This window comes from Podarcis melisellensis (assembly GCF_964234715.1).
Source record: "Podarcis melisellensis genome assembly, chromosome: 11".
In the NCBI taxonomy this organism is placed as follows: domain Eukaryota; kingdom Metazoa; phylum Chordata; class Lepidosauria; order Squamata; family Lacertidae; genus Podarcis; species Podarcis melisellensis.
The window spans coordinates 3,288,112-3,298,180 of NC_138543.1; the positions used below are offsets into that span (position 1 = coordinate 3,288,112).

General features: G+C 39.9%; 1 long non-coding RNA gene across 1 annotated transcript; it reads left to right on the plus strand.

Moving 5' to 3' along the window:
• Positions 1 to 436: 436 nt before the first annotated feature.
• LOC309380702 lies at positions 437 to 3,990 on the plus strand. The gene is made up of 2 exons (XR_014173052.1): positions 437 to 895; positions 1,384 to 3,990. It is a non-coding gene; the product is annotated as an uncharacterized lncRNA (long non-coding RNA).
• Positions 3,991 to 10,069: the final 6,079 nt, after the last annotated feature.

The following is a 10,069-nucleotide window of genomic DNA, read 5'->3' on the forward strand; positions in this document are numbered from 1 at the left end:
CCAGGTGGGCCCAACAGGCCATATAACATCAAATGGTTTCCTGGAGGGATTGTCCGATTTGATGTGTGTCATATGGGGAGCCCAGGAATGACCATGAATCAGGCAACAATTAGGTTGCTTGTTTTGAGACACATGCCGAAGCCAACGGACATCTGGAATCAATCAAACTGTGGCCATTGTGATTCCAAGATGTTGTCAGGTCATTTGTATGGCTTCCTGTGTTGCTGTCCTGGCAGCTAGAGGCACCTGGGCCAGCAAATAAAAGAAGTGATCAGTTGAGCATACCCTTCTTGCCTAGCAAGATCTTGGCTTGAATCCTTTGCAAAATTAAAATGCTACATAAATAATGGATGAGGGAACAGGAACAGCAGAGAAAGTTAAACAACAACAACAAGGGGGGAAATGCTGCTGTATAGAGATTATCTCCAGGTCTCGCACTGGTCCCAGCATGAGCCTTTAAACATCTGACACTATTACCAAGGAGCTTTCCAAAATCTATGTCTCCCTCCTCCTCCTCCTCCTCCTCCTCCTGCATGCAGACTGACCAGCACCCAAAGACTACAGCCCCCCTGCTGCTGCTGTGTCTTTGGGATGCAAGCAGCTTCATTTGCATATATAGGCACTTGCATATATAGGCACTCGTGAGCCAAACATAAAACTCAGTCACCCGTGGGTGGAAATACAGCAGCTCTGTAGGAAAATACTGGCTACATGCCTAAAGCATGTAGCTGGAATACAATGCAGCTAAAACACAGCATTTTATGTAACATGAAACCGAATTTCAGCAGGTCCTTCCCTTAACTATAGATGCTAGGACTGTACCTGGAACCTTCAGCCATATGAAGCAGGTGCTCTACAACTCGCTCTAGTTCCTCCCCTTGACTGTCCAGACAAAGTGGTCTGTCTAGTACAGGGGTCTGCAACCCGCAGCTCCGGAGCCGCATGTGGCTCTTTTACACCTTTGCCGCGGCTCCGGGGCGGATACTAGCGAGGGAAGGAGGCGCATTGTGCGCCCCGACACTCCCCACTGTACTGGCTGTGACGTCGCATGGGGGCGGTGCGTGCGTTAATCACACACCGTCCCAACGTCACCTTCCCGCCCACCCGCTACATTGTAAGGGGCATGTACGCTGGTCACTGCGTTGAAAGAGGGCATGTACACTGGTCACTGTTTTGAAGGGGAGTGAAGAACACACACACACAAAAAGGTAACTTGTTAATTTAACGTTTATTTCTATGAGGAGGAGTAATTCTGAGGGGTCAAACAAAGAAATAATAAAAAGTGACAAAAAAGTTATTTTTATAATGACGAGTTTTGCGGCTCCCAGTTGTTTTTTCTTCGGAAACTGGTCCAAGTGGCTCTTTTTGTCTTAAAGGTTGCAGACCCCTGGTCTAGTATAACACACACACCAAAGACACAGGCGCAATCTCTGAAGCCACAGAACTTTAAATATTACTTTTATGCATACTCTGTAAAAGCTTCATAGTACAAAGCTTTGCAGAATTTAGGCCTGTTATTAAGCACATTTAGTTTGAAGCAAGTTCTGTTTATTACAATAAAATAAATACATTTTAAGATTGCAGACTTTGGACTGTAATCCAAGTGCATTTATTAAGTGGTAAATTCAATGGAAATCATTAAACTTATTTCCCCCCAAATTATGTTTAGAATGGAGGGAAGAGTATTTTCAGTAGCAAGGCTAAGGGTGTTATTTGAATGTTCTGTTTAATATTCACTGGTCTTGACATGTATTTGATTTTATAATGCCTTCTACTTTCTATATCACATTATTAATATTCACACTGGTCATTTTGCCACTTGTGAAACCTTAAATATGGGAGATATTTTAAGTAATCTTTTACTCTGATAAGCCTCCTATCTAAAATTTATGGCTAGGTAATTCTTCCTCAAACCAGCTATGTTTATACTCTTCCCCTCAATGACGTTGAGAAATGGTAGCTCTTTCTTGTTGAGAAGGTACCTGATATTTCTCCAGTGGTAACTAACGCAACAGTTCTTCCTAAAACAGCAATCTGAATGTATAGTGACATGGATTGATTGTGCTCATATACTAGTGTTTTATAATAAAAAAAATTCATCTGCTCAGTTTACATGAAAAAGAATAAAGAAACGCACAAACATTTGTGAGGAGAGGCGCTTGTGGTGTGGGGCTCAAAGGGTCCTCTGCATTACTGCAGATTATGAGGATTAAACTGCGTACAGTGAGTTTAGTAACTTGATGTATGATACTTGCCTATTTTTCTCATCCCAGTGGTTCAACCACAGAACAATGGATGAGTGAAAGTCAACAGCATTGGATATAGCAGCAATAAAATCTGAGTGTTATTATTTTTTATGAACATTTGCAGAAAATGTTTGCTTTGCACGCTGTCTTCTGTAAGCTAACATAAAGAAAAAGCTTCATCTACTATAGATACCAGTGTTGATTTTATTTTATGGCATAATTGTTGGTTTTTTGTTTTATTCTTTTTGGAGGACGGAGCTGCTAACTTGTGACTGAAAATACTGCTGTTGGGTGAGAGGGGAATGTATGCTTGTTTCTAGAAAAGGCAGATACCCTTTAGCATAGATGGGAATTGGCAACAGTCAAGTATGTTCAACAGCAAATGGAGTTCAGAAATATTTTTTTTAAAAAAACCACACATTACCTTGTTGTTGTTGTTTTATTACATTGCCACATTCATCCTTTATTATTCAGGCAGCATATATTATTCAGCCAGTTGGGCTGCTGCAGAGAACAGTCTCTACCTTGAAGAGTATTCTACTTAAAACAGCTTATTTAAAGAAAGAGAAAAGCACTTATATTTGTCTTTGATTAGATTCCCAGCTTAAAGAATTGAAGCAAAATAGATTAGTCTGTCAGCTTCTTCTAGGGATCAAATGCACTATGATTGTGTTCTTTTCAATGTGTCACTTCAATGTCTGAATCAGGCAAAAAAATGTGTTATTTAATAAGATGCTCTACAATGACATGACCTTTAGAAGTTCTTTCATGCAAAGCAAGCATTCCTCTCTGGGTGGTGAGGATTTGCTCCTGCACTTATTTTGGAAAGCCATCAAATGGCGTTAGCAAATATGGTTCTCTTTGCCTGCAACCTGGCCTACAGCTTACAAGACACAGAGGCACAGTGATTGTATCCATGGCCATAAATAAAGCACAAATGAAATATATGAGGCTTTCCAAATTCTTTTTGAATCCGTGTAGGTAGGAATGCTGCAATGCCTTTTGTCTAACTTTCCCCTGTCTAGGGCTGCTTCTTCCATTGATATTTCAAGCACTCACATTAGTCCATGGCCAGATCTTTTGTCACATGGGAGGACCAGAAACACTTAGCAGCTGAACATGGCAGTTGTAGTAGCTCTGCTTTCTCCTGGGGAAGCAACAACACTAAGGTGAATAAAGGGGCAGAGAAGGATGTCAGCAATGGCATAGTTGCCAGGGGAGAAAACACAGGAGGGTACAAAAGCCACAATAGGCATCAGAAAGGACATCTGAACAGAGTGCCCTAAGAGACTTGTATGAGGCAGTTCTGAGGATATAGCTGAGGATATATTTATCTCTTGCAGAAGCTCCATGAACCTTTTCAGAGTAGATCCAGGTGGACACATAAGATGATAACTAGCACAGCCATTACAGGTTGTGTTTTGTTTTTGTTGACTGTGAGAATAAAGGGTTCAGCCCAACAACCCTTAGGCACCACGTCTCTCCTTCTGCTGTATTATGATCTCAACAGTCCACTAAGGACATCCTCTTTAAGAATGCCATCAATGTCCGATTTGTAAGTGCCCTGCAAGTGTTGAATTTTCCACCAATTGGATTGCCAAACTCCAAGCCATGGCATCTTTCAGGTGTATTGCTGGCCTGGCCTTTGAGACTCAGTTGAATCAGGAAGCAGAAAATATAAGAGAATTTGATGAATATTTCACAACTGGTCACAATACCAAAAATCACTCTATAATGTCGTCCCCCCCCAAAAAAAACCCTAAAAAGCTCACCAACTTTAGGGGGTGATCTCCTAAGAAAAGCTCAACAAAAAAAGCTCAACAGCTTTGGCTGCCCCCCCAGCCCCCCCCCCCCCGAAATCCTGGCTCCGGCCATGATTGGAAGGGTGTAGTTTAAAAAGCAGTCTTCAGACGACTATTGTGTCAAAGTAACTTGCTCTGGTTGTAAAAATGAGGTGCGACTTACATGAATTAGGACTTGGAATAGCTACACAATCTCTTTTGCTTACTCAACTCTCTACCATCTGCCTCATTTGATCAACAACACTGAAGAAAAACACAAAGTAAAACCTGAATATGTATTGTAGAAATGTAGAAGACAAATACAATATTTTTTCAAATGGAATTACTTTTAATAATATATACTCACAGAAGGTCTAATACTATGTATGCTGTCTCTGTATTTTTTCCTGTAAATATCTTTGGGACAGTTTAAAAACACTGATTTTTTTCCTATGTCTCTGTTTAAGCATAAGACTTTGTAATGCTTTTATAAAGAGAAAAAAAACATCAAAGAGCAAATTATGTACTTGCTTCCTATGAGTGTAATGTACTCTTCAGTTTTTTATGGAAACTGATTGTAATAGATAAAGCCTTTTGAACAGCCTTGGTGTTAGTGTCACACTCCTGTTTTATAACAGGGAGGAGGAGGAGAGTTGTCAATGAAATGTTCCAAATGGGACTGTGCACTGAAAATTGTGCATTAGAAAAATTCTGTTTCCAGAACAATTGCTCAAAGAGCATGTGAGCAAATCCACTGGTATATTTTTCTGTGCACATCCCATAGAAATAAATGAGAGGTGTGTAAGTCCAGACGAGTACTGCACTAAACTGTTGGTACAAAGTTCTGCTGCTCTCATTTGCTTCAATGGGATTTGCACAGGAAAAATATTGTCGTGAATTGAGCTTTATGCCTTTTGACAAACCTTCCCAGTGTGGATCAGCAGAATCTAATATTTCTCTCCAATGAACAAAATATTTTTATACACTTTTCATTTCTTATTTGAATCTGAGGTCAGATCACTCAGTAGCTACAAGATGAAGCCATAACTGACCTTCACCAAATAAATGTTTTAAGGACCATAGTAGGGGGGGGGGGGGAACCTTCACTGTATTACAGCTATGAGAAAGGCAGGCAGGAGCACGAATACAAGTGCAAATGATTTGGGTTGCCTTTGCAGGTTACCCAAGTTTGATTTTCATGGGTAATATTTTATGATGACCAATTTATTTTAAAAAAAGTAATAAGATTTAAATAAAACTTTCTAATATTTTTTGAAGAAAAAAATCCCTGGAAATGCTTCCTTGCTTTTAGAATTATGAGAGAAACTGATTTTCATATACTTCCAAGTTTCAAAGGTTAACTATTTTTATCCTATTTCCAGTAACTTTTGTTAACGTGAAGTGAGATGTTACATCTCTGTGCTGTTGGAACCACAAGTTATTTGGTGCTTGGCTGTAGCTGTTATTGTTGTAAGTTTATTTTATCTTCCTTTTAGGAGTAGTTTGCAACTTTAATCAAGCATGCTCACCACTCTTAGAAAAACAACAACAAAGAATCAGAGTTGTGTTCTGGCCTGAAAACAAGGATAGACAAAAAAATACCCACTCAAAAAGATTCACTTGAAACCATTAATTATTATTATTCCCTAGAAGTAAACATCTCATAGAATCAATATTAATTTTCCCCTATGAAGCTTAATTGTATGATAAAATTAATAATGATGTATTTTATTGGCCTTTAGATACAGAAAGCAAACACACAAACAGATGACAAAACATTTGTTTGACATCTGCAGTTTCCTTCTGACATCGTTCTCTCTCTCTCTCTGCTCTTTCTCCCATGTTTAATATTTATGTGAACGTGAGTAAAAACTACAGCCTGATTCATTTAGAAAGTGACCATTATTATTATTTTCTTATAAATGTTTTAGGACCAGCATCCCCACAACCCATCAAATTTTTTTAAAAGGTTTTCTATTTCTTTAGAATGTAATAGCTTTTTGTCTTATTTTATGTCCTGTAAGTTATTAGTTCAATACTGTTAGCATTCCATAATAATGCACACATGATTTTTGAATGTTTTCTGTAAATGACAATCAATGTTGATGAAGTTCCTTTCTTTAATGCTGAAGAAAATTAAAAAAAATGTATAAGAAATCAATTGTTTGACATGATTTTTTTTCCTCACAAAATTTACTCTTGTCCTTTGGCTAAAAGCAGGAAAATGTACAGTTTAATAGATAGTTCCTGGATTCTGTGACATCGTTGCATGGCCAAAAGATGGGATGTTGAGTGGGGTTAGGCAAATGAAGAGGCCAGGCTATGCAGATAGGAGCAGGCTCAATTATTAGTTGCACTGATCAAATACTATAAAATAAATAGACTGCAATCTAGGAAAGAGTTCCTTGTAGGCAATGAGATCAACACTAACCAGGAGTTAGATAGAAAATGATTATTCACTTCAGGCGATCAATAATTTCAGGTTTGAACAACCAGGTCCTACTAGCACTGCCCCAGGTGTCTGCTGTTAAAGTCATTCAGCAGGGAAAAGGTAACGCCAGAATTCTAAGACTTTTCATCTGGGACTGAGCTCTGCCAAATGCACCTTCTCCCTAGGAACTGCACATGAACTTCCAAACAAGAGTCTGCTGTGGTCACATCAAGAAGGATAAGAAAGAGAAAGATGGGACAATCCCAGCTGGAGGGCCAGTTTGGGAAAGGAATGTGCACACCTCCTTAGGAACAGATCTCCAGACACATACAATTCAACAGGCCTTTTATTTGTGTACATAATTTTAGAGTTAGGAGTGGCTACAATATTTGATAATATTCCATCAACTAAATATGCCTGAGAGCCAAACTACACTTGGCTTTAAAGTCATCACGTGGAGTTATATGAATCTTTGGGGGTTTTTTAATCTCTGAAGAGCAACCTTTGGGAGGTCCAATCAGGATCAATTCCACAGTGCATGAGAAAAGGAGGCAAATCCTTTCCTATTCCAGGTCACAATGAAAATCTACCTCCTTGAAGCTGCTACTTGTGTCCTCAAGTGCAGTGAGCCTGCCACCTGGGTGCCTAATGGGTATAATCACAGAGACATGGTACTACATTTTGGAGTTGAAACTGTCCAAAACTGTATTGATTGCAGATGTAAGTGCTTTGGCTTAGGCTTAGGCTTAGGCATTGGGTGATTTCCAAATCAATCAGCCCACCTGCTGACTGCCAGTCCCAGATAAGATGAAATATATCAAGTAGGAACAGCTCATCAGAGTTGCCACTGGGGAGGGGGTGCTATGGCCCTCAGTCCCAATCTGGGTTTATGGAAAGACACACCTCCCTTGGATCTGGACTTCTTAGGAGAGGAAAGCAGTGCTCTACAACTCCCTGCCCCCCTCATTCCTTACTATGCATTCTACCCAGTGCCTTATCTGCCAAAGCTGTGACGATTGCTATAAGGTAGGCGAAAAACTCTGGACCAGACAATATGGACATAAAAGTCTTCCCTGGCCCCGAATACAGCAACCGATACATCCATAGCAAGGTCATAATACATAATAACATCAAATCAACCATAACATGTTGTTGTTGTTTAGTCGTTTAGTCGTGTCCGACTCTTCGTGACCCCATGGACCAGAGAACGCCAGGCACCTCTGTCCTCTACTGCCTCCCGCAGTTTGGTCAAACTCAACCATAACATATGAACTCTGAAATTAGTAGGAAAAAGCTGAGGAGGGTGGGTGAAGAATGCACGACTGCAGTGCCATGGTTTTTAAATATGTTGGGCCCTTCTTAATAGGTGGGCCCTTCTTAAGAGAGTAGACCCAAGTGAAAACCTCCGGTGGTCATCCTGGTGAGCAGGATTTGTACAGGAAGGAAGCTTCGGTTAGCACCAACTGGTGACCTGTTTGGTTGATTTGGGGGCATTGAAATCTATGGGATTTCAGTGCCCCAAACCAGGATTTTGATTGCTGATATATGTAGAGCATATAATACTTTCGAATCTCAGAGGTGGAATCTACACACATATTAAAAATGCTGTGAAAATGCTTTTTAAAAAAAAGTTTTGAAAAATGCATTGAGTTTTGCATAGCTCACTGTCGCCATCTAGTGTCACATTTGTATATTGCACTTTACAACACATTTTAAAATGTTTTATTTGCAGCTCTGTAGCTGAGTCCAGAGACACTAAAATAAAATAAATTATGTTCTCTATGTGTTTTTGTTTCATTTTTACACAATATACATTTTAGTTAATGAGTTTATGGCTGCCTGCGACAAACAGTAAATGTTCTTACACCTAGGATTGTATCTAATGTTGCGCAAATAGACTTCTGCTCACGCAACAGGACTTCTCCTTCCTTTCCTCTTCTCTTCCTTCTCATTCCTCAAAAATCTGCTCTGGAGGGTCCTCCAATGCTCTGGTGATGTCAGGATGCTGTCAGCGGCTCCTGGCTGGTTGCCCAGGAAAATATAAAGACAAGGAAAAGTTTCCTTTTTTACTTCAAACTTTACAGAGAGAGGCTATAGAACCCAGCCTCTTGGGATAATGGTGTTGTCCTGAGTGAATCTCCATCCCCCTTCTCTCCCATTTCCTCATTCGTCATCATCACCACCTCCTCTACGGATGCCACTAACTGCCCTCTGTCTTCAAGCTCAAGAGGAGGAGAGATGGAAGTCGGCTGCATGAGCAGAACAGCAGCTTTTGCTATAAGCCATAATATATTGCTAACCTTCACCCAGCATCTCCTCGTTATGATGATGAGGATTTATTAAATTTGAACTCTGCTCTTCATCTGTAGATCTCAGGATGGTTCGTAGCATAAAAATACAAGATAAAAACACAAAATGCATACTAAAAGCAAGAACAAAAGCAAAGCAAAACAAAACAAAACAATAAACCCCCCACCCCAACTGACATTTCCGCACAATTCTTCTACGCTCAAGATGTTGACTTTCTGCTATAAATTTGGTGCCAATCCATTCTTCCAAATGAAACCTCTTTTTGCAGGTACTTCAGGACTCTGTTAACATTGGTTTTATTTATAAATTTGAAAGCAGAGCATAAACGGAGGCAAAGAGGAGGCTCTTCTACACAACAGCAGATGACTATGATTATGTATTTTTAACCTACCCTTCACCATAATATTTTGAAGGCAGGTTAGTTAGAACAATTTTCAACCAATAGAATAGAGGGGATTCTATTCTATTCTATTCTATTTTTTCTATTCTATTCTATTCTATTCTATTCTATTCTATTCTATTCTATTCTATTCTATATACCTTATGTATATATGGTATCAAAGGCCAGGGTGCATCTTCTTTACAACAAAAACTATACACTAAAAGCACACCTCTGTTACCCCACACCAGATCCTCAGAGATATGTCCTGCACCTTCAAGTAGGGTTGGGGTGCGGGGAGAAGTTTGATGCAGTTCTGATTTAAAGGCAAACCTACCTCATTCATGCTTTCTGAAACAATGTGAAAATTGAGGTGCAGCTATCCTTCAAAATTTATCCTCTCCAAATTTAGCAATGCAGTTCTCTCCAGCCACGTAATGTGTACATGGACAAGGGTCACGTGTGCCCCCAAAAGGTACATATTAGTGAAAATGATGTGGAAACTTGCATCATATTAGAGAAAACTCTTTTGCAAAATTGTGTGTTTTAGGCAAAATTGCACACAAAGATGTGTCTGTTAGAAGAAATTCACACTAAAATGCTGAAGAATTTCCCTGGGGACTTGGGGATGGAGCTTGAATCACAAACCGGTATGGAAATGTGGAGAACTGAAGTTAAATATGGAAAATTGAGAAACGGGGGGGGGGGACCAATGGGAGAAATATGCATGTATAAAAATGGTCTTTGAAGGTACACAACGCAGTGTGACTTTAAATGAAACTATGGGTGAAACCAGGGCCGTCTTTAGCAGAAGCAGCCCCGGGGTGCAAATATTCACCCAGCGCCCCCAAATTACCATGGATAGTGTTGGGGTGCCCATAGCTGCTCACTGCCAGCCACTGGGGGGCACAACTCTCCCCCA